General features: G+C 40.7%; 1 non-coding gene across 1 annotated transcript; it reads right to left on the minus strand.

Annotated features, from left to right (window-relative positions):
* Positions 1–8,003: 8,003 nt before the first annotated feature.
* Positions 8,004–8,110, minus strand: LOC145065174 (small nucleolar RNA R71). Its single transcript, XR_013688321.1, has one exon. It is a non-coding gene; the product is annotated as a small nucleolar RNA R71 (small nucleolar RNA).
* Positions 8,111–24,196: the final 16,086 nt, after the last annotated feature.

A 24,196-nucleotide genomic window follows, 5' to 3' on the forward strand; every position in this document is an offset into this window, starting at 1 on the left:
ACACCTTAGACCTCTGCAACCAATCATGAAAGTCTTGATTCATACCTACTTCCGACATATGACCGATTGTGGAGGTTTGAATAATATGATATACCAAACATAATTATTCTGGAAGCCAAAACATGCAAAAGAAATATAGTAAACGATCGACAAGAGATAGCAACACTTTACTCATAAATAAAACACCTTTTATTCATCATCTAATGTGAATTACGCTTTACAAATTTCGAGGTTATCTAACTACTAAATCTAATATCATCCTTCAGCCCTATGCTCCGAGCATGCTGGAGATGCTTAACCCGAGTCAGTCCCTTCGTGAGGGGATCTGCTAGATTCTCATCCGATGATACCCTCTTTGCCACGAGGAGTCCTTCTTCTATTCGATGTCTGATAAAATGGTATTTTCTGTCGAAGTGTCTGGATCTCCCGTGATCCCTTGGTTCCTTGGCTAAGGCAACAACACTTTCACTATCACATAAGTTTTCCATTGGCTCTTTAATAGCTGGTACAACTCCAAGGTCTCCAATGAAGTTCTTCAGCCATATTGCCTCCTTTGCTGTCTCGCTAGCTGCAATATACTCTGATTCGCAAGTTGAATCAACCACTGTCTCTTGCTTGGAACTCTTCCAAGAAATTGCTCCTCCGTTTAGGGTAAAGACCCAGCCTGACTGAGAGCGGAAATTATCCCTATTAGTCTGAAAGTTAGCATCACTATACCCTACAACTCTCAAGTCATCACTCCCACTGAGGGTAAGGACCCAGTCCTTAGTCCTCCGTAGGTACTTGAGGATATTCTTTACCGCACAGTGTGCCTTGCCAGGGTTCCCCTGATACCTGCTAACCATGCTCAAGGCAAAGGCTACATCAGGGCGAGTACATGTCATAGCATACATGATCGATCCTACAGCCGAAGCATAAGGTATTTGACTCATTTCTGCTATCTCAGCCTCAGTACTAGGGCTTTGTGTCTTACTCAGTCTGGCGTTACTCTGGATGGGTAACTCTCATTTCTTGGAGTCCTGCATGTTGAATCTCTTCAGCACCTTATCCAAGTAGGTACTCTGACTAAGTCCAATTAGTCTTTTACTCCGGTCTCTCAAGATCCTTATCCCTAGAATATAGGTAGCTTCTCCTAGGTACTTCATAGAGAAACACTTCCCAAGCCAGGACTTAACTTCCTGCAGAGTTGGGATGTCATTTCCTATGAGTAGTATGTCATCCACATACAATACCAAAAAGCTAACTATACTCCCACTAGCCTACCATGGCTTCCGCGTAACTGTTAGGTTCATCCAGACCTATCAGTGTCTCATCACTGATAAGTGTATCACCTTCCCGCAGTAATATGGAATCCATAGTAATGCTCAGGTGCATTCCTAACCCTTGTGGAACGCCTTAGAGGTACAGACTTGTCAATTGGCTCAATAGGAGTTTCCTCCTCAAGTTGAGTGCTAGGGTTTGAAGTTCCTTCACCACTTGACTCTTGAATTTCTTCAAGGTCAACTTGCCTCCCACTGTTTCCTTGGCTTATGAACTCTCTCTATCTTAAGAAAGCCCTCCTAGCTACAAAGACCACATTTTCACTAGGTTTGTAGAAGAGGTAACCAAAGGATTGCTGTGGGTAGCTGATGAAAATACACCTCTTGCTCCGAGGTTCGAGCTTATCATGAGTCTCACGTCTCACAAAAGCCTCGCAACCCCAAATCTTGATGTGGTCTAGTTTGGGTACTTTACCTGTCCACATCTCATGAGGAGTTTTGGCAACTTTCTTTGTAGGGACTAGATTAAGGATATGGGCGGCGGTCTCTAAGGCATACACCCAAAATGAGATTGGTATAGAAGCTCGACTCATCATGGAACGAACCATATCCAACAAGGTTCGATTACGCCTCTCAGCCACACCATTCAACTGCGGTGTCCTGGGAGGTGTCAATTGTGAGACAATCCTACATTCCCTAAGATAGTCGAGGAACTCTGAACTAAGATACTCACCACCTCGATCGGATCGAAGCATCTTAATGTTCCTGCCCAATTGATTCTCGACTTCCTGTTTAAATTCCTTAAACTTTTCGAAAGTCTCTGACTTATTCTTGATTAAGTAGACATATTCATATCTATTGTAATCATCAGTAAAAGTCAAATAATAACGATTAGCATCCCTTGTGGCATGTTTGAAGGGCCCACACACATCCGTGTGTATAAGATCCAACAAACCTTCACCCCTCTCACAAGAACCTTTGAAGGGTGACCTTGTCATTTTTCCAAGTAAGCGTGATTCGCAACTATCATCTGACTTTAGGTCAAATGACTCCAAGACTCCATCCTTTTGGAGTTGGCCTATGTGTTTCTTGCTTATATGTCCAAGACGACAATGCCATAATGATGCTTTATCCAAGTTATTATCATTAACATAATCAATACACAATACATTATTTCCTAAGTTATCAACCACATATATTGTTTCATACATGCCATCACAAGGTAATGCTTTAAAATAAAGAACATTATTAAAGAAAGCATTAATAGAACCAACTTCATTATCAAATGAAAAGGTGAAACCTTGTTTATACAAAGCATGAAAGGAAATAATGTTTCTTGCCATTTCTGGCGAATAACAACACTTATTCAAATCTAAACTAAACCCACTACTTAGCGATAAAGTATAAACTCCAATCTTGGTGACATGTAAAGCTTTCCTATTCCCCATGATTAAGTTTATTCTTCCTTGATCCACATTCTCACTTCTTCTTAGTCCCTGCAAATCATAACATATATGAACACCACAACCGGTATTAAGGACCCAAGAGTTAGAATGGGGTGAGTTATTAGATAAGATAGTGTAAATACCTGCATGGTTGGGTTTAACTTTCCCATCCTTCACATATTGTTGGTATTTTGGGCAGTTCCGCTTCCAATGTGACTTTTCATGGCAATATAAGCATTCAGCATCTTTTGGGTCAGAAGAAGGAGTGACGAAACCATTCTTGGTTCCACTTGAAGAAGAGCCATCAAGGGTCCTAGCTTTGGTACCCTTCGAAGAGCTCTTTCTCTTCTTCCCTCGACTTTTCCCGATTGCCAAAATCGAGGCGGAGTTTGGAGTAGGAGTGTTAACAACTGACTTCCCCTTAAGACCTGTTTCTGCGGTCTTGAGAAGTCCCTGAAGTTTGCTGAGTGTGACCTCTTCCTTATTCATGTGATATGTCATGCAGAATTGATCATAACACGATGGTAGGGAGTGCAAGCTCCTCAGGGAAGTTCACATTAAGCTTCAGCAACCGATCCACATACCTTTGCATTTTCTGCATGTGGCTCGTGATGGATTCCCCGTCCTTCATCATGGTTGTTATCATGGAGCAGATGATTTCATACCTCTCTTGTCGTGCACTTTGATGGTATCTTTCCATCAGATCTTTGTACATTTCAAAAGGGTAGAAGTCCTCATAACACTTTTGGAGTTCCGCTGTCTTCGTGGCCATCATGATGCATGCCACTTTGGTAGCATCCCTTTCATGTGCCTGAAAGTCAGTGATCTCTTGGGGAGTTGCAGTGGTCTCATCAATATCCTTAAGCTCCTTGTCGAGGACATATTCTTTGTCCTCATAGCGGGTAATCATCCTGATGTTTCTGATCCATTCATTGAAGTTGGATCCATCAAAAGTGACTTTCTCACACAAGTTCATAAGAGTAAAGGAGCCATTAGGATTAGAGCAAGAAGCAGCATTGTTTGAAGACATCTGAAGGAAGAGGACAAGATTAGTTTAGATAGTAAGAGAGTCCTTAATAAAACACCCAAATGTAATATTAAGGCTAGGATCCAATCACAATATATTATAACTTAGAAGAGGTATGCCGTAATCCAAGCTATAACATATTTGAAAGGTAGGTGAATGACGATTCACCAATTTCCACCATGAAAAACAAAATATTAAAATATTAGGTTTTTGATTGGTTCTTAGAAATTCTTAGATTCTTTTGAGATTCAATGAACTTTTCAAAGGCATGTTTCAATCTCAAGTGTGCCCTCCAAATTTTGTGACTGGGATACCGAGGATCACAAAATGAGGTGTGAAGTAACCATGCAAATCACTTGGTACCCTTAAAGTTTATCACTCAATCGATGTGCCGGTAAACCACACACGCTCCATCGATACTATGATAAACCTTAAGTCACCCTTTACCTACCTTGTTAAGTCCAAGTTAGTGTGCCAGTTAACCACACACTCTCCACCAACAACTTAAACAAAGTGTAAAGTGTAATTTCATGGATTAGCACCTTATTCACATTTTTTTCCTAAAGTAACTAAGATTGGGAATTTAATAAAAGCATTTAGTTACTTTATAATATTCATCATACTTTTAATGAGAATTTATAAGTCCTTGTCTTACCCGTTCGGCTAACGACCCTCCACCGATCAAGGAAGCGGTGGGTGAGAGTGGACACCCATTAAGTTGTCATTTTATAGGCAACAACCTTATACCCCCCTTATAGACCGGCTTCGTGAATGAGGCGTACTAGCGGTAAGACGACTTGCTCTTATACATATATATATATATATATATATATATATATATATATATATATTATTAACTTATAATATTATAAAGTATAAGGGTTGAATTTTAACTTTTAAAATTCTGAGGGTTGGAACTAAAGTTTTGATCAAGACTTTACTTGTTCCAAAACTTGAGGGCAAGTTTTGTAAACTTTCAAAACTTTTCATTTCTTATAACTTATGAGTTAATTGAGTAACAAAATGAAGACTCTTCATTTTTATAACTTATGTGTTCTTTTAATGGTTTTAATAAAAGTGTGACTTTTGATTTTCCATAACTTGAGGACAAGTTATGGACTCCATTAAAACACATTATGATCAAGAATTAAACTACCAAGTAGGTTATAAATAATTCCTACGATCATCTAATCTTTATAAGTTCAAGAACATGAATATGAACATTTTCAAGAATCAAAAATTACACTTAAAACTTTGTAATTTTGATAATTACCATTGCAAATGGATTAGCATAAACATTACACCATCTAAAACAAGTTTTTCAAGTACCAAAACAGTTTAGGGTAATGTTTCAAGTCCATTTCCAGCAACAAAAGTCGAAAATTTACATTCTGAGGCTCCTAGTCGTCGAGTGCACGAACCTACTCGGCGAGTAGGATGAATTTACACATGAACTCGGCGAGTCCCCCCATGGACTTGGCGAGTTCATCAAGCAGATTTCACAATATCGACTTTTTTCATCAATTTTGCACAAATAACAAACAAACAAGCCTAGGCTCTGATACCATTGATGGGTTTTGAGCATTCTAACACTTCCTAAGTGTCATGCAACCCTAATAACCTTGGATATATGTTTGTCTAATTATCATGCAAAGTTGAATTCCAAGGTTATATTCTTATCTAGCATACATGGGGAACAATTTTTTAACTTGAATGAAAGATAGAATAACTTACCTTGTTGTTGCTTATGATCATTGAAACCTTGTGAGCCTAGCACTCCAAGTGTGATGCCTCAAATGCTTCACACAACACCAAATGGTTTTGGGATGACTTTAGAGAGAATACACACTTCTAAAATCGGCCTAGCCCCCTTGTTTCATATGTGTGTTGTCGATTTTGGTGGAGAATGGGTTTCTGATATGTGCATATTTAGTTCATATTAAGTATAGATTTTTATTCATTTATTAACTAAATTATTGCATTTTATGGACAAAAGGTACTTAAAAGTGTTTGAATTATATTTTCAGTCCAAAAATGAAGATCGGAAGCAGAAGGAAGCAGAAGAAGCGGTTGAGAGATCAAGAATGGAATAAAGAAGAAAAACACCAAAAATAACACCTACTCGGCGAGTAGGGTCGACTAATCGGCGAGTGCGATCGAAGAATCGAGAAGATAATGACTCGGGATCCCGGAGACTTATCACAATACGGGGACTGAGAGATGGACTCGATGAGTCGCCACCTGACTCGACAAGTCGATTCATATATATAAAGATAACTCCTCAGAACGATGGGGGAGACTTCTGGAACGATTCAGAAGAGTTTAGTTGCGATTGAAAAGGCATAAAAACCCTAGAAGACGATGAACGAAGCTAGAATTCAATCTCAGAGAGTAATTGAGGCAAAATTTCATCATTCCACTTATTCTTTTGTTTTATCATTATGGCTAAACAATTTGACTTTGTTTGTTTGTTGTTATTTACTTCAATTATGAGCTAAAACCTTTAGACTTCTGTTTGGGGATACAAAGTTGACAATATGGTTTGATTGATTGGTAGGATTAATTCTAAGTTGGTGAATTTTTGTTATTTTAGCTTGCTAAAGAACCTTGTGTGTGAATAATAATTAATTTTCTGTTAATAGGAAGATAATTGATTAGCATGAACATCTATTGATTATTAACCTCATATGCTATGTGATCACTATGCCATATGTCTATGATTAATGAATATGAAACTAGAATTAATACGAAAATTGAGTAAATCCATGTACAAGCTTGTAAGATGACCATCAAACAAGAAGTTAATTAAAAGAATAAATTAGTTAACTATTGCAAGTCTAACTTAACCCGAATAATTAATCTAGTGAATTTAATTAAATTAGACAATTGGCCACTATTTAAGTTAGTTTATTTGCTAAGGATTAGGGTAGTGAATACGAATCTAATCACTTGAATCGGTAACCAACGAAAGAATTAATCCATTGCACCATTACCTTGAAATCAACCATAGAGTCAACCAAGTTGAACTAAACAGAAGTTCCTTTCCAATTATTGAATCTAGTTAAGTCTCTATTTTCTAGTTCATAAATTAGTAATAGTTAGTAAGTTTCTAGTCTTGTAAAACTAGAGAAAACCCCTACTTATTAATTAACTTAGATAAAATTAGTTTTTAATTTTAATTTGTCGTTCCCTGTGATCGATACCCTGCTTATTTAGCTATACCACAATTGGTAGGTTCACTGCCTCTTGTGTGTTATTTGATAATTAAAAGTAGGTTTAAAACTAAGTGAGTTTGCACACATCAAGTTTTTGGCGCCGTTGCCGGGGAACGGTTCTAAATTAACATTAAATTCTAGTTTAATCGATCCTTTGTGTGGGATTTATCTTACACAAAGTTATTTAAGAAGCAATTCAGTAAGTAGAATTAGTTTTATTAAAATTTCGTTTTTAGAGTAACTAGAAATTTTCTTTTCTGTTTTTGCCTTGAACTCGCCGAGTGCACTCGTGCCGACTCGGCGAGTACATCGTTGTTTCAGTTTTAAATTTTTATTTTATTTTTGTTCTTTTTACGTGTTTTCTGTTTTGTTTACAGTTGTTACATGACCCGAGGATCTGATACACCTCTGGTCCCCCCTCTTGAAGACCTGGAATCCGCGCTAAGGAAGAGCAAGGGCAAAGCCGTTGTAGAATCCGCTTCCTCAAAGAACTCGCCACTCAAAAACCTCAAGTCCGTTTTCAGCAAGAAGAGGAGCAGCAAATCCGGAGCATCCAATGCCTCTTTGACTATTGAAGACCCAATTCAAGAAGATATAGAATACGAGACCGAGGAAGAAGAACAACCAACATTCGAGCACGACTCCGAGTTTGAAGACGATTTAGTCATCACTATGGCTAATATCGATGAAATCCCCATGGGGGAATGGAAGAAGAGGATGCGCGATGACACCGGCCCGGGACTTGTGCAGCCAACAATTCCCGCAACCACCACTTTCGAACTAAAATGCCATATTCTCGCTCAACTCAAGGAGATTCCTTTTTATGGGAAGGATCACGAAGATGCCTATAAACACTTGGACGAAGTGAATGATGTGGCCGACTACTTTAATGTACCGAATGTCCCCCGCGAGACCCAGCTTCTTCGCATGCTCCCAGTCACGTTCAAAGGAGTTGCAAAGGATTGGTTAAAGTCTCTTCCTCCCGGATCGGTCACCACATGGGCCAAGATGAAAGAGGAGTTCATTGATCACTTTTTGTCCGCCCTCCAAAATAGCCAAGCTAAAGAAAGCAATTGCCAACTTCGAGCAACAGCCCGGAGAATCTCTTTATGAAGCATGGGAAAGATACAAGAGTTTGCTTAGAAATTGCCCACATCACGACCTTAATAGCCAACAAGAGGTCTCCATTTTCTACGATGGAGTCAATGTCACCACAAGGCAATTGCTAAATTCTCAAGGTCCGCTCACGAAGAAGGCGCCCCCGGTAATCAAGGAGTTAATTGAAGAATTCTCTAAGCACTCTAGAGAATACCACAATCCAAGAAACGAAGTAAGTCGGGGAGTAGTGAACGCGGAAAATGATAGCATAGCGGCAGTGATAGCTAAGCTTGATAGTCTTGATAGAAGAATGACAAAAATGGATCAAACAATCCATGCTATGAGGGTGGGATGTGAAAATTGTAGAGGGCCCCATCTCACCAAGGATTGTGATATGGATGAGAATGGAAATAAGAAAGCTCAAGTCTTCTATTCAAGTGGCGATCGATACGACGAAAATTGGCGAAAACCTAAGAAGGAATGGCTCCCATACGAAGAGTATAAGAAGGCTAAGGAGGAAAAATACAAGCAGAAGGAGAGGGGACTATATCAAAGAGAAGAACCGGTAGAAAAGAAAGCTGATTTGGAAGAAATGTTCACTAGATTCATAGCCGCGTCCGAAAAGTGACACAATGATCACGATGCTGCAATACATGAGACCAGAGACATGATAAGGAATCAGCAGGCATCCATTCTCAACATTGAGAAACAGCTGGGACAGCTTGCACACCAAGTGAACGAAAGAAGACCGGGTCAACTTCCAAGTAATACCGAAACCAATCCGAGAATGGAGAATGTGAGTGCAGTGACCTCCAGAAAAGAAGAAATTTTCACAGATGCACAAAGGATCTCCAAGAGGAAGACAGAAAGGGCAGAAGAGTCGACTCTAGCAAAACCCGATCTGACTCGCCGAGTCCCTCTAATGGACTCGACGAGTCCGTGCGTGAATGATAAAATTGTCAGTCCTTTAAAGCCATATAATCCCCCTTTGCCATACCCAATTAAAGCCATGCCTGCAAAAAAAGTCGAAGCATATAGAACCTTCATGAAGCATGTTAAAGCCTTACAAGTTAATATGCCATTTGTGGAAACAATGCTCCAAACACCAAAATACTTCAACTTGCTAAAAGGTCTTTTTGCTGCTAGGAAAGAATTGGCTGAAGTCGCGGAGGTACTATTGAGTGAGCTACCTGAAAAGAAAGGCGATCCGGGGAATATTATAATTCCGTGCCAATTTGGGAATAAAGTTGTCACCCAAGCATTGACCGAATCAGGTGCAAGCATCAATCTGATGCCTTTATCTTTCTTTAAGAGGTTGAATTTACCGGAGCCAAGACCGGTAAATATGAAGATCCATTTGGCAGACAAGACAATAATTCATCCACAAGGCGTTTGTGAGGATCTCCTTATTAAAGTAGACAAGTTTATATTTCTGGTAGACTTTGTGGTGGTTGACATGGAAGTAGACCCCAAAATTCCAATCATTTTGGGGAGATCATTTTTAAACACCGCATGTGCCTTAATTGATGTATGCGAGTCTACATTAACATTGAGGGTGTGTGATGAGTCCGTAATATTTAAAGCTATGCCAGAAGCCAAGCAAGAGGAGGAAAGAAAAGAAAACATCTCATTGATCCATTTGGATGATGAGATATTACAAAAAGAACTTGAACTTTTGCAAAAAGAAGATCCAACCAAGTTTCTACTACATTCTGGAGAGGATGGAGATGTTAACAAGGACTTGGAGGAGTTAGAAAAGCTACTGGAAGAAGCCGACTCAGAAAACAACCAAGAAATGGTGGAATACGATCAGACTCGCCGAGTCATTTTACTGGACTCGACGAGTCCAGTCGAATTTGATAATAACTTGGACGGTTTGGATCTGCTGGTTGCTATTCCTCTGTATAATCTGGAATTGGAAATTTTTCCTCATTCTTTAGGAGAACAAACAGAAAAAGAAGACATGGATACGGAAGTTCAACACTCTTATATAGCATGTCTTAATGTAATTACACTTGAAGATGGGGTGAGCACAGAGAAAGAAGAGGAGGCAAAAGAAAGGAGGGTGGAAGCTGATCAACCATTCATTACCAAACCTAGAGCACGCACCTTCACAAAATATGAAGTAATTCAGTTTGAAGGAAAAGAAGTGCAAAAGAAGGTGAAAACACATGGGGTAAAGAAGAAAAAGAGGAGAATGGAAGCCCAAGCAGCTGAGGATGATGCTGTGAAAAAGAAGAGAGAGGAAACAAAACGGGTTTACAAAAAGAAGATTCACGCTTACAAAACAAAGTACAAACCACAGAAGACTAGGCGTGCATTCCCGATGCTGGAAGATGACGAGACGTAGACGGGAAGGTGTCCAGCTAACGACTCCTTAAAAAGAAGCGCTTGGCGGGAGGCAACCCGTTATTTAGAGTTTGCTTTCTTTTATTTTTTTAGCAATTTTTCCTTCGTTTTTAGATTGTTAATTCTCCAATTCGTCGGACATGTATGCTTGAGAGTGTGCATGGGCTAAGTGTGGGGTGAAATGATTTTTTAGATAAATGACAAAAAAAAAATTTAAAAATTATGAATTTTTGCAAAAGGCTCGCCGAGTCTTACCACGACTCGACGAGTCTATATGGATTTCAGAAAAAAATTGACATCGCGACCAGACTCGCCGAGTCTGACCCCGACTCGACGAGTCGGTATTATTTACAGAAAAAAAATATAATATTAAATTACTTTTACAACCGGTAACTAGGGTTTTAACCCTAATGAATCAGTTTCTTTTCACACATACACTCGTCGTGCGCCTCTCTCTCAACTCTCTCTCAAGCATTCAAGTGTTCTTCCATTTTTCTTCAAATTTCTCAAGTTTAATCACAAAAGGTAACGAATTTCTTCCTCTTTTCTGTTAAAAGCATGAGTTTAAGGCTATCTATAATGTGAATTGCATAGAAAGAACCGATTTTGAATAAAATTAGATTTCTAGGGTTTCGATTTTTCAAAGATTATGATGTTTTGCATGTGTATTCTTGCCTAAAAACCTTATATACATGTGTCTAGACAAAACCCTTGAAGAAATTTTGAGATTTCCTGGTCCAATTTAGACCGACCCGCAGACTGACTCGTGCAGTTCGTGCGACTCGCCGAGTCGTGCATGGACTCGACAAGTCGAGTCGGGAAACATATGCATGGCGTTTTTTTAATTATACTCTGTGTTTCTGGGTTTTGTGTCTTTGTTTTGCATAAAAGATGTTCAGCAGGGGGCAAAGTTCTGGGGGACACCAAGGTGGCTTTCCTTGGTTAAATTTCCCACAAATTGAGTCCGCTTCAACAATGCGGAAGTGGAAGAAGAAGCTAGCTGACATAAGGAAGAAGGAAATATATGTGCCCAACAGGATAGATTGGGATTGGTTGCAAGGAGTACGCTATGAAGAGGAGCTATCTATGTATCTTTTAAAGGAGTTTACCCACGAAGGAGAAACAATGATTTGTGATGGGTGGAGCCGGGTCTTTCGAATCCAAGAGCCGGTGTATTTGGAGCTATGCCTAGAATTCTTCTCCACAGTATCTTTCACGGGGGGGGGGGGGGGGGGGGTGGATTCTTATCACCCAACAAGTTTCAGTTTCTGTCTTGGGGGTGAATTTCATCAATGTTCCGTGCTCGACCTTGCCTGTCGATTGGGAATTTATGACCGGCCCTTGGTCTCAACAGATATCTTTCGGGCCTTTTTGGGGCAATCCCACATGGTGTTTCCTGATGGAGTTACTAGCACGGGGTGGTGGAACACGATTGGCAACAAAGTTTATATTCCAAAATCGGCACAAGAGGGGAGCATCCGATCACCTACGCACTGCCTTATTCATCGTCTCATTTCATCCACTATTAACCAAAGGAAGGATGATGACAAGGTTTCTAACCTTGATGTCTTCTATTTATGGAGCATTATCACACCCGACATTTTTTGCAATATTCCAAGGTGTTTGGCTTCATATCTATCGGAGGGTGCGGTTAAGGATCGCAAAACTTCTCGAATCAATGGTGGTATGTTTGTCACCCGGTTAGCCAACTCGTTTGGGTTGATGACCCGTGGTGCATGGAACTTTATGACGATGATTCCTACGCCTCTATTCAATCCAATTCTTTTCCGGCGGGCCAGGATTATTGAAGATTATGGTGGTGGTCATTATGTTATCCCGCATGATGATCCGGTTGTTGGTCCTGAAGCACCGGGGAGGAGGGTTCGTTAGAGGAGGGAGCGGGATGTGGAGGAAGAGCCGCCGGTGATTCTGGTTGATAATGAAGAAGTACCAATGGATTGGTACAACGTGGAGATGAGGCGGCTACAATATCAAATGGCAAGGGGCATTAATTTTAGCAACCAATCACATATCCGGATTTTCGATCACTTCAACATACCGCATATTGATGGCGGCAACTATTCGTACATTCCATCGTGGGACGAGGTGATTAGTGCAAGAAGGAGTGGTGCGGGAGGAAGTGGAACAGCAGCGGATCATGACGAGGAGGAGGATTGATTTCTTTGCATTTTTTTATTGTTGGACAATTTTCAATTTTTATGTTTTTGTTTTTTTTATTTGGTTTGTTTGAATGTGTTCAGACCTTTTACTATTTTGTTTAATGTGTGGTTGCTTTGATTATTTTTCATAATTGAATTAGGAATGCTTGCATATGAGAGTTAAAGTTCTAGTGTCGAAAGGGTTATAAGAGTGATAGAGAGTCAAGAAAGGTAAGCATTAAAGTCAAAGTGTCGAGTCCGGTCCTTAGGGACATGAGCGAGTGAGTCCAGAAGTGAGGAGAAAATGTTGAAGATTTATTGGAGGCTGGCATATGTGCATAATGTAATTTTTTTCGTCCAGCGGTCTACTCGTCGAGTGCACTAAACTGACTCGACGAGTCGCCTTGGGTTCTCACACACATGACGATGTCCGCGCTTATACTCGACGAGTCACGTATACGACTCGACGAGTCATCAATTTTTAACCGAAGGGGACTGCTGATTTGATGTTGATAAGAGTACCACTTGACCATTTATTCTTCTTATATTGATTCCTGAAGATCTTACACTGTTTTTCCGCATATTTGGAGCGACCTACACGAGATTTTGACACCCAAGACATGGATGAGATGTTACCATGTCTAAAGTCAATTGAATTTGGAGCTAAAATGAAAGTGACCAACCTATCGACTGCTATCCCAGGGGTGTTTGTTCCAATTCCCTCTTTATTCTCTTTTTATGTTTTTATCGTGCATAATATGCAATGAGGGCATTGCATAAAATAAGTGTGGGGTAGGGGGTTGGTTACATATTAGAAAATTTAGAGTCTTAATTTAGGTTAATTTTAAAAATTTGTTGCATATTAAAAATATTACTTAGGATTTAATTTAGAAAATTTTGGTAAAAGTAAAATTAGGATTCCATGTTAGAGTTGTATTGATAATTGCATGAAGACCCAAATATTTAGTTGAGCCTATATACGTTCTAGTGCATTTGTGGCTTCCTTATTCCAGTGAAATCATGGGACAAAAACACGACCTTGCTCAGCCCGAAGGATGCAATATGTTTAGCAGCCTAAACCTGAAATGTATCCAGGAAAATTATTATCGTTAGCCAATAAAGGTTGAGACTGAGCGCCCCTGCTTAAGCACGTCACGTAGGATTTGAGTGAAAAAAGAGAGGTACATGTAAAAAAAAAGAGAGAGAGAATTACAAGAGAAGTTGTATGAATTTTGGAGCAAATAAAGTGAGGATCAAAAGATCAAAATTCAAAGAAATTCAAAAAGTTGAAGATACCAAAAATCGAACAATAAAGGTGGTGAATTCAAAGAGATCAAAGATCAAATTATCAAGGAAGTGAAGAATTCAAAAGAGCTCCATGGTGGTATTGAAAAAGTTGTAATTCTAGATTATGTATGCTTGGGTTGCTCAATTAAAAACACCTTGAGGGTAAGAGGTTTTCTGCGGATGGATTCGGAGGGTTGCATAAAATGAGCATAGTTCAGGGAGAGTGGGCGAGTGTTTATGAGGATTGTGAGTATTTTGAGTATGGGAGGTCCTTAGGAAAAATTTTAGACACAAATGCATGCGTTGCGGTCTTGGCATAATGGTTGGGTTAGATTGGAGTTGTCATATATGATTCTAATGTTTTAAAATTTAGTTTTGCTTGGGGGCAAGCAAAAGTCAAGTGTGGGGTATTTTGATATGTACATATTTAGTTCATATTAAGTATAGATTTTTATTCATTTATTAACTAAATTATTGCATTTTATGGACAAAAGGTACTTAAAAGTGTTTGAATTATATTTTCAGTCCAAAAATGAAGATCGGAAGCAGGAGAAGCGGTTGAGAGATCAAGAATGGAATAAAGAAGAAAAACACCAAAAATAACACCTACTCGGCGAGTGCGATCGAAGAATCGAGAAGATAATGACTCGGGATCCCGGAGACTTATCACAATACGGGGACTGAGAGATGGACTCGACGAGTCGCCACCTGACTCGACGAGTCGATTCGTATATATAAAGATAACTCCTCAGAACGATGGGGGAGACTTCTGGAATGATTCAGAAGAGTTTAGCTGCGATTGAGAAGGCAGAAAAACCCTAGAAGACGACGAAAGAAGCTAGAATTCAATCCCGGTGAGTAATTGAGGCAAAATTTCATCATTCCACTTATTCTTTTGTTTTATCATTATGGTTAAGCAATTTGACTTTGTTTGTTTGTTGTTATTTACTTCAATTATGAGCTAAAACCTTTAGACTTCTGTTTGGGGATACAAAGTTGACAATATGGTTTGATTGATTGGTAGGATTAATTCTAAGTTGGTGAATTTTTGTTATTTTAGCTTGCTAAAGAACCTTGTGTGTGAATAATAATTAATTTTCTATTAATAGGAAGATAATTGATTAGCATGAACATCTATTGATTATTAACCTCATATGCTATGTGATCACTATGCCATATGTCTAGGATTAATGAATATGAAACTAGAATTAATAAGAAAATTGAGTAAATCCATGTGCAAGCTTGTAAGATGACCATCAAACAAGAAGTTAATTAAAAGAATAAATTAGTTAACTATTGCAAGTCTAACTTAACCCGAATAATTAATCTAGTGAATTTAATTAAATTAGACAATTGGCCACTGTTTAAGTTAGTTTATTTGCTAAGGATTAGGGTAGTGAATATGAATCTAATCACTTGAATCGGTAACCAACGAAAGAATTAATCCATTGCACCATGACCTTGAAATCAACCATAGAGTCAACCAAGTTGAACTAAACAGAAGTTCCTTTCCAATTATTGAATCTAGTTAAGTCTCTATTTTCTAGTTCTTAAATTAGTAATAGTTAGTAAGTTTCTAGTCTTGTAAAACTAGAGAAAAACCCTACTTATTAATTAACTTAGATAAAATTAGTTTTTAATTTTAATTTGTCGTTCCCTGTGATCGATACCCTACTTATCTAGCTATACCACAATTGATAGGTTCACTGCCTCTTGTGTGTTATTTGATAATTAAAAGTAGGTTTAAAACTAAGTGAGTTTGCACACATCAGTTTCTTATATAGTGTTGACACATCTAGGGTTACACCATGTAAAACCTAATGTGTCATGACTCTTCATTTCCATGACCCATGGGTTTGTAACTCCCATGGAGCATCCTATGGGTGGAACCCAACTTGATAATCCATGGAGCCTCTTAGTCCACTATACAAGTTATGGATGATTTACATAATCAACCCATATATTTAATTAGTTATCTTTTGATCACTTAATTAATTCTAAATTAATTATTGATCAAACTAATTAAATAATATTATTAATATATTAGAACTTATAATATATTAATAATTCTCAAGTGTTATTTCTCTCATTTAGTCTATCTAACTGCATGGTGCCATGCAACCCAAATGGACCATGTCGGGTCGGGTCAAGTACATACCAGAAATAGTTATGGGCTTAGACACCTCATCCAACATGAACTACCCTATCCTGATCCCTACCTTGCTAACCAGGAGTTACGGGCCTCCGCCCACACTTCGCGAACTAATCTTCTAATGAATGCTACGGCTTACCCGCAGTCTTACATCCGTGCTACACTCGCGATCTGTCGAGAAAATCTTCATCTTGGTTTCCCAAATCAATCGTCTACTAATCCGAATTACATGAACCCAACGTTGGGAAGTTTCCCAAACTCCCAACTCCTGCACTCCTCCACTTATACACCCCTCAGCCTACATTCCCTTCATTCACGAAGATCACTACCCCTCTAAGTTTAGCATGCTATCGACCCTGTATACTTGAAGGGTTCTCTCCCACATTGATCTGGCTAATCCCTTACCGCTCACAGCTTGGGAGAGTTCCCAATCCTCCCTACCATCCTCTGGCTACTCCGCTGGAAACCTAAGCTTACCACCGCTGGGAATATAACCAATCTATACCCAAGCGATGCCTTCCCGAAACTAGCGAGTCACTACCGAGTCTCATATATAGATGCTACCGTTACTACATCCTAAGCAACCTGCTCTAGAAAGGAACAACCTTTAACTATCATTCTAAAGTCCTCGGTATGCAGATGGCATATAACTTAATCACAAGCAGGGCACACAATTCTGAAGTACTTATACCAATAACGATGCAGAATCATAACATTATAATCATAAACAAAAACTGAGTTTGGAATTCATACCAACAATCTATTGCAGCTCGATCTTAACTTCCTGCAGGACCATGGGCACTGAAGCTCGAACTCTCTCTACCTCCAAAGTAGGACAATGGGACGTGAAATGATCTGGCTAGTGACAATGAAAACATATCTGATCCTTCTTTCAATCCCGGTGTACATGCCCTCTTTCTCCACACTTGAAGCACCTAAACTTATGACAAGCAAACCCATGGGTTCCCCCACATTTTCCACACACCTCCATTCCTCCCTGACTCTCAACACCCGAATCTGCCAAGTTGGGTTCTCCGCTCTCCTCCGATCGCCCTGAGGTAAGTGCTCGCTTTCTTGTTCCGAGCCACCTATCCAAACCAATCTCCTGCTCCTGAGTTACTCCGACTACCCCATCAATCGTCTGAATAGTCATTGCCTGACTCAGAAGTCTAGCGGTTAGCCTATCAGTAACACGCTCAATAATATTGGGTAACTCCTTGCGTACGGCTCGCGAAACCTCCTCAATGATCCAATCCTGTAGTGAGCTCTCCTGAAGACCAGGTGTGTAACCCACCTCCGTTCCCTGATGACACTAAATAACAAGACCCTTCCTTTCGAGGAGTCCCCAATATCCATAAACATTGGGCCTTAGAGGAACCCCTAACATGGCTACCATCTCAGCGCAAAAGGATCCCAACCTCTCATCCAAAATCTCCAATATACCCTCCTTGACTGTACCAAAAATCACAGGAGTCTGGTCCAAGATATTGCGTGTGATCTCAGCTGATACAAACTCTATCATCCACTCCTCAAGCTGCTCGGTCCCTGAACCCGAGCTTGATCCCTCTCTGGCGCCTGATCCACCCACTGGTCTCTCACGCAATGTCACCATGCTGAAAACATATTAAAATAACTATCAAAATACACCTCACTGCTGAGGGATCATACACACACTACAAGTTTCCTGGTCTCATCTCGGCCTTTCCCAAATCGAGTACAGATCCTCTGCTTTCAGTTGTACGGGCCCATACTACCTTCCACATATATCCGTACTTTCCTCAGGAACTGCTTCGACTCCAGCAGGTCCCTTTTTCCATTACTACAACTCCCAACACTATCTCATCCTAGGCTTACACTAGGGAAACCTCTGACTCCACCCAAATCAGTCCTCAGCTACTGAAGGCTTCCTTGTGATGCCAATTATCCATCACCTGAATACCATCACATGCAACGAGGCTCAAATAATCCTTCAAGTAAAAGATTCGTCCTTATAGCAGTTGGACTCAGACAAGAGTTGCGCAATAGGTCCAAATCCAGCACTTTGAGATTATTCAACCCTGATCACATGTGACGTGACGTATTCACCTAATGGCTAACTCCCATCACTCAGAATCCCACAATGCACAAAGTAAGCAGCATTCAGACAAGGGAAAATCTAACCATAACATACTCAAGCAATCACAATCTCATATCAAGAATCCGTACTAGCATGCAACATAATCTCATGTGCTCAAGCATAACCTAAACTGGCTACCCTGCTACTGTCTAACCAGTACTATCATGCAACTCAAAAGCACATATAACAGGCACATAAGGCATCCTCCCTAGATCCTTAGTCCTAAACTAGCATGTTGTTCTACTATCTGATAATCATAACATAAACTTGTATGGGTATTTTGGGGTACTTACTTGAGCTCGACTGATTGCATGAACCACACCCTTTTCTCTTATCAAAATTCTTTTCTTTCTGAATTCTTTTTGCTTTTCTAAAACTATTTTCTTTCTCAAAACTTTTTTTACAAAATTGTATTTTGAAAACTCTTATACGAATCCCTTAGTTTGAGTTCAGACACACCCGAGAGTATGTCCGAATCCCTCAAACCAAGGCTCTGATACCAACTTGTAACGTCCCAAAAATCCGTACCAAAAAACTTTCTTTAAATCATTACTAAATCCATATTCATAAAACATATCATAAACCATAACATAATTCAGCGTATTAGTTCCAAAACATATTTTCATTATCAGAGCAAAAAATCCCAGGCTGACTAACTATGGTGTGTGCCATGTGATCATCCCGAGCTCTTCCCTCCGCTACCGAAAGTACTTGAAACTAAAACTGAAAACTCTAAGCATGAAGCTTAGTAGGTTCCCCACAACCTACCACATACCGTGCATAAACACATAATGCACATACTGGGCCACGCCCGCTACAACGGCCCCGCCGATCCAGGCCCCGCCTGGCTTCGAGCCCCGCTCGGATACATATCTGTTTCTCTTAGGCCCCGATTGTCTCTAGGCCCCGCCCGCTAACCACATAATACAAATAGCATATAACACATAACTGAACATACCCTACTGTATTCCTATCCTAAGGCCTCGCTTACCTTGGGCCTCGCCCCTATCCTGTCACTAGTGAGTCATGGAACCTCGTCCAAGCTCCTACTATAAGTGAGATACGAGCCCACGCCCACACTCACTCCATACCTATCTCGGGCCTCTCCCCTGCTCTGCTACTAATGAGATATGGAACACCGCCCATACTCTGTTACTGGTGAGATACGGGACCTCGCCTACACTCACCTTCCTACTAGGTACAGACATGCATCACACAGACAACAAGTATACTCTATCATGCAGACCATTCCTTGGGCCCCCGCCTGACATCGGACCTTGGTCCTGAATAGCAGACTAGCAAACAGAGCCTAGGGCTAACCCCCGGGTCTTCCTACTCATAACTACATGGCCCGGCATTGTGGCCGTAGACCCATTCACACAAAGGGAAACTCACCTGCACTGCTGAACTTGCTGATAACCCTCTAGCAGCTATCCGACAACTCTCTGAACTAATATCAATATAACACTTAGTCCCAAACTGAACTCTAGAAGTCAAAGTCAACTTTGTTCAAAGTCAAAGTCCTGGTCAAAGTCAACCTTCCTGTTGACTCGACTCGCCGAGTTGTTTCACCAACTCGCTGAGTCCATGTTCCTCAAATCCCAAACAACCCCGCCTCCACTTGTCGAGTCTAGAGAGATCTCGATGAGTTCTCCTTCATCAACACCTCAGGACTATCTTCAACCGACTCGCCGAGTTGTTCTACAACTCACCGATTCCATGTTCATGAGCTAAGGAGATTGCCTTGGACTCACCGAGTTCTTCCTTGAACTCGTCGAGTACCATGATCTTCATGTCCATCACGGACACAGACTGGCTGAGTCCTTCTCTAACCCCACCCATTGATCCAACTCATACGTAAGGTTTGGGTTTTGCGACCCGAATCGCCGAGTCCATGAATTGACTCGCCGAGTCCTCCTTGTGACAACTCTATTCTGTCTTTTTCAGTCTATTCCAACACTTCCAACTCATAGATCTGGACTCCTTATGCTAGCATTGCACGTAAAGTTGCTAACCTTACATGCATGCAAGGGGTTATGAGGCTAAAACACCAAATATAAGCTACAATGGAGGTATAAGCCATGAAAGGAAACCATAGCTGAGAAAAGCTTCTCCCTCAAAGCTCCTAAGGCTCAAATATGCTCTGATCTAGTCTTTATTCGTCCTCAAAGGCTCAATACTTGGGTTGGCCTTGGAAATGGTCCCAAAAGTCTCATAAAAGGGACATGAAGAGATCTAGGAATCCATATATCAAGGTAAGAGCTTGATTACCAGAAAGTGATGAGGAAGAGGGACTACTTCTGGATCTACAATCACTCCTTAGCTCTTACAACTCCTCCTTCTTCTTCTAGCCTTCAAATCACTCAAGAACACACAATAATAGCTCAGACTTTCATGGAGGACATTAGGGTTTCGCTCTGGACAGTGGGGGCTATAAATGAATCCCTAGAAATGAGAATGAGATGCTTAAATAGGGCGCCAAGTCCCGAAATTAGGGTTTTCCCAACCCATACCAGACTCGCCGAGACAGTCTCCTCGACTCGCCGAGTCGGTCACTTAATCCGCGACATGGGTCACGCTCCGACTCGCCGAGTTCCTCCTTGGACTCTACGAGTTGACTCCCTTGACTTAGGGCTTTTCTTTCCTTTCTTGGTCTTCCTGATTCTGGGTGTTACAACTATCCCTCACTTAAACTAGACTTCGTCCACGAAGTCCGCTATGGCCAACTGTCCTGCAATCCGCTCGCATCACCCTTTCTGAGTCTATAGCACCTAAATTTCATACAACCTTAGCGTGTCCACTTAACGACTATTGACCTACTTGATAGAGACCTTTTTAGTTCTTAGATATGTAAATATAGTAACACAAAATACTCCTATAGTATTTTAGACTTATGTTTTGTTCTAGTGTTTTCATTGTAGTAGTGTTGGTAAGTTTTTAGACTTGTTGCCATATCACAACCATTCTAGGGCATATGCTAATCACTCCTCGGACCAGCATAGTTGATCAGGCTATGCCACTCCCAGTTGGAGCACTGCATTTCCAGGCAGGGGCCGTTGTGGTGGAAGTTGCATTTGTTGCACTTTGGCAAACTTCCAGCGTACATCTTCACCGGAGCAGCAGCAACAGGTGTTATCACGGCATGAACCGCCACAATCTGCTGCTTTTTGGCAGCTCGTTGTTTCTTATTGTCATCCCAGAACTTCCGCTTATTGTCAGCGGGTTTGGAGGGTTCTGAGATGGCCAGGGTTGTTGTTGATGATGGGGATTGGAATCCATGATCGACGAGTCGTTGTGCCAATCATTTGGCACTGTTGAAGGTAGCAGGGTGTGAAGCTAAGACATTTCCCTGATACAGAGGCACCGGCCCCCAGATATACCTCTCGATCTTTTTCCCTTTGGTGGGAACCATGTTGGGACAGAGGACCACCAGTTCACTAAACCTGGCGGTATGCGTGACTATGTTGGAGCCCCTCATGGTTAGGCTCCACAGCTCCTGTTCCAACTTCTGGATCTCGCCCCTCGCGCGAGTACTCCTCAATCATGAGGTTTTTCATAGTTTCCCAGCCTATGTCGTTTGCCACTACAAGAGTGAGTGACTTGACATGGCTGTTCCACCATGTCAGGGCTTTCTCCTCAAAGGTGCAAGCGGCAAACTTGACCTTACTCGCGGTAGGGCAGGAGCAAATTTCAAATACTGACTCCGTCTTCTCGAACCATTGTGAGAGGGAAATGAATCTGCTAGTCCCCTTGAAGGACTTTGGCTTGCAGTTAGTGAAGTCCTTGTAGGAGCACTCTCTTGAGCGCACAAGGAGTTCACATTGAGTAGAGTTAACAGGGGTTCCACCTCTGCTGGCATCAGTAGAGTGATATTGAGTCATGGCAGTTGCCACTACCGCAACTACTGCAACATTAAGAGTTGCGGTATCTATTGCCGATGGAGGTGGTGGTGGAGGAGGTGGAGGATTACGCCTTGTTGATTTTCGAGGACGCATCCTTCAACTATAAGTTTAAAGGAAAGATGTACATGGTGGTTAGAATCAATTGTAAGCATAATGAGAGTGTTCCATGGACTAACTCACCATATTCCAACAGTTGAATGAGTATGTTTTGAAATAGCAGTATAGCAGAAGAGTAGGAAAAACACAAGAGTACAGATTTTTCCAACAGATTAGATAACTGCCAATATTACTGGTATTACTGATGTAAACGAGTTCGGGAAAAATGACCTAACAGTAGGTCTTACATCAAACCATATGAGGGAAAATGTTTGACAACTTAGTAGACTACATAGTGTACTGAAAGATAGGAATATTTTACAGACAAGTGCTTCATAGAGCACAGATACGAAAGGCTATTCCTTCTTTAAAAGAAAAGATGTGCTAGACATCTTCTAATGGCGATGGGAATTCCTCGGGCGAACCCTAAGATCTGCCACTTAACGAACCACCTCTTGAAGGTATCGCTCATGAGCCCTCTGGCGAACTCGAAGTTCTGTTAGTTCAGCTCGGGAGGCAGCTAGTTGTTGCTGAAGAGTCTCATTGGTCATTCTGGTCCTTTCCATCGCTTCTTCGAGATGGTGAATGCGGACCGTGTTGACACCAGTGTTGGCATCAATCTCCACTACTCGGTCGATGGCTGCTCAACCTTGCTCCACATTCCGAGCAATCCTACGGACCATGATGGGTAGGGTTCGATCAGCCGAGCCACCCTCGCTTATGTTGTAGAAGCTTCGGTCCCCGTTGTAGGGTAAAGGTTGACCCTGCTCATCGCTCCAGCGATTTAAGATAGTTGCCCACAAGGGTGTGGGACCCTGAAACGCTGGTCGGGGGTTGTTAATTGGGGCTTGACCTTCTTGAGGTAGGTTGTTGACTTCTGGCTCGGAGTCAAATCCATCCGATAAGCCTTCTGTGAGGTGATCATCCAAAGGGATTAGATGCTCATCTTCAGGCTCTTCTTCAATCCATCCAGCATTGCCATGGGGTGGAAAGTACGGGTCGCCATGATGAAATCCAGTTATGATATCTACGGGAGAATAGGGGTATAAGAATCTTATATAAATAGACGTACTACTTAAGATAATTATAAGATGATCTTTATCAGTTATGTCAATACTTGTGTAGTGTATACCAGTTATATGAAATCAGAGAAGGATAGACCTTCGAATAAGTGGCCCTAACTCCAAATCCATAACCAAACAAGGACAGGAAGTAAAGCAAAGGTCACAGATTATGAGTCTATAACACCTAAATTTCATACAACCTTAGCGTATCCACTTAACGACTATTGACCTACTTGATAGAGACCTTTTTAGTTCTTAGATATGTAAATATAGTAACACAAAATACTCCTATAGTATTTTTAGACTTATGTTCTATTCTAGTGTTTTCATTGTAGTAGTGTTGGTAAGTTTTTAGACTTGTTGCAATATCACAACCATTCTAGCCTTCTAGGGCATATGCTAATCACTCCTCGGACCAGCATAGTTGACCAGGCTATGCCATTCCCAAGACTGACCATACATCCCCGAGCTTACTTGTGATATTCAACAATCGTAATACTTTTGTACTTGTCATTGTGATACTAATTTTAGTATGAATGCAGACTTGTATACTTAGTTAAATATTTTATTATTTAAAAGTATAGAATCTTGGTCAGAGTGTTTTAATCCTAATGGGTTTATAGTTAGTATATCTTTTACGGGTCGATATACTCAATTAACTATAAACAATGCTCTGATACCAATCTGTCACACCCCAAAACCAAGAACGACGGAAACGTTCTGGGGCGGAGGACGTCATGTAAAGTATCACAACACAGTAATAGAAAACAAGTAAACAACATCATCCATTGCATTAAATATATAATTTTAATACAAGTGTGTTCTGTAGTATATAAGAAACCAAAACATGAATCAAAATATAAGATGAGTCTTGAATGCGCTCCATCTTCTCAAAAGTTGGCATCTGTACCTGTCTACTGATGACTTGAGAATACAAGTTATTTTGAAAGAGTTTATCAGCATTAAAGTTGGTGAGTTCATAAGTATTTAGTGTCTACGTTTGTATCAAAATGTTTGAAATAGTGTT

Source organism: Lactuca serriola, chromosome 7, assembly GCF_051521515.1.
Source record: "Lactuca serriola cultivar US96UC23 chromosome 7, Lser_US96UC23_V15, whole genome shotgun sequence".
Taxonomy (NCBI): domain Eukaryota; kingdom Viridiplantae; phylum Streptophyta; class Magnoliopsida; order Asterales; family Asteraceae; genus Lactuca; species Lactuca serriola.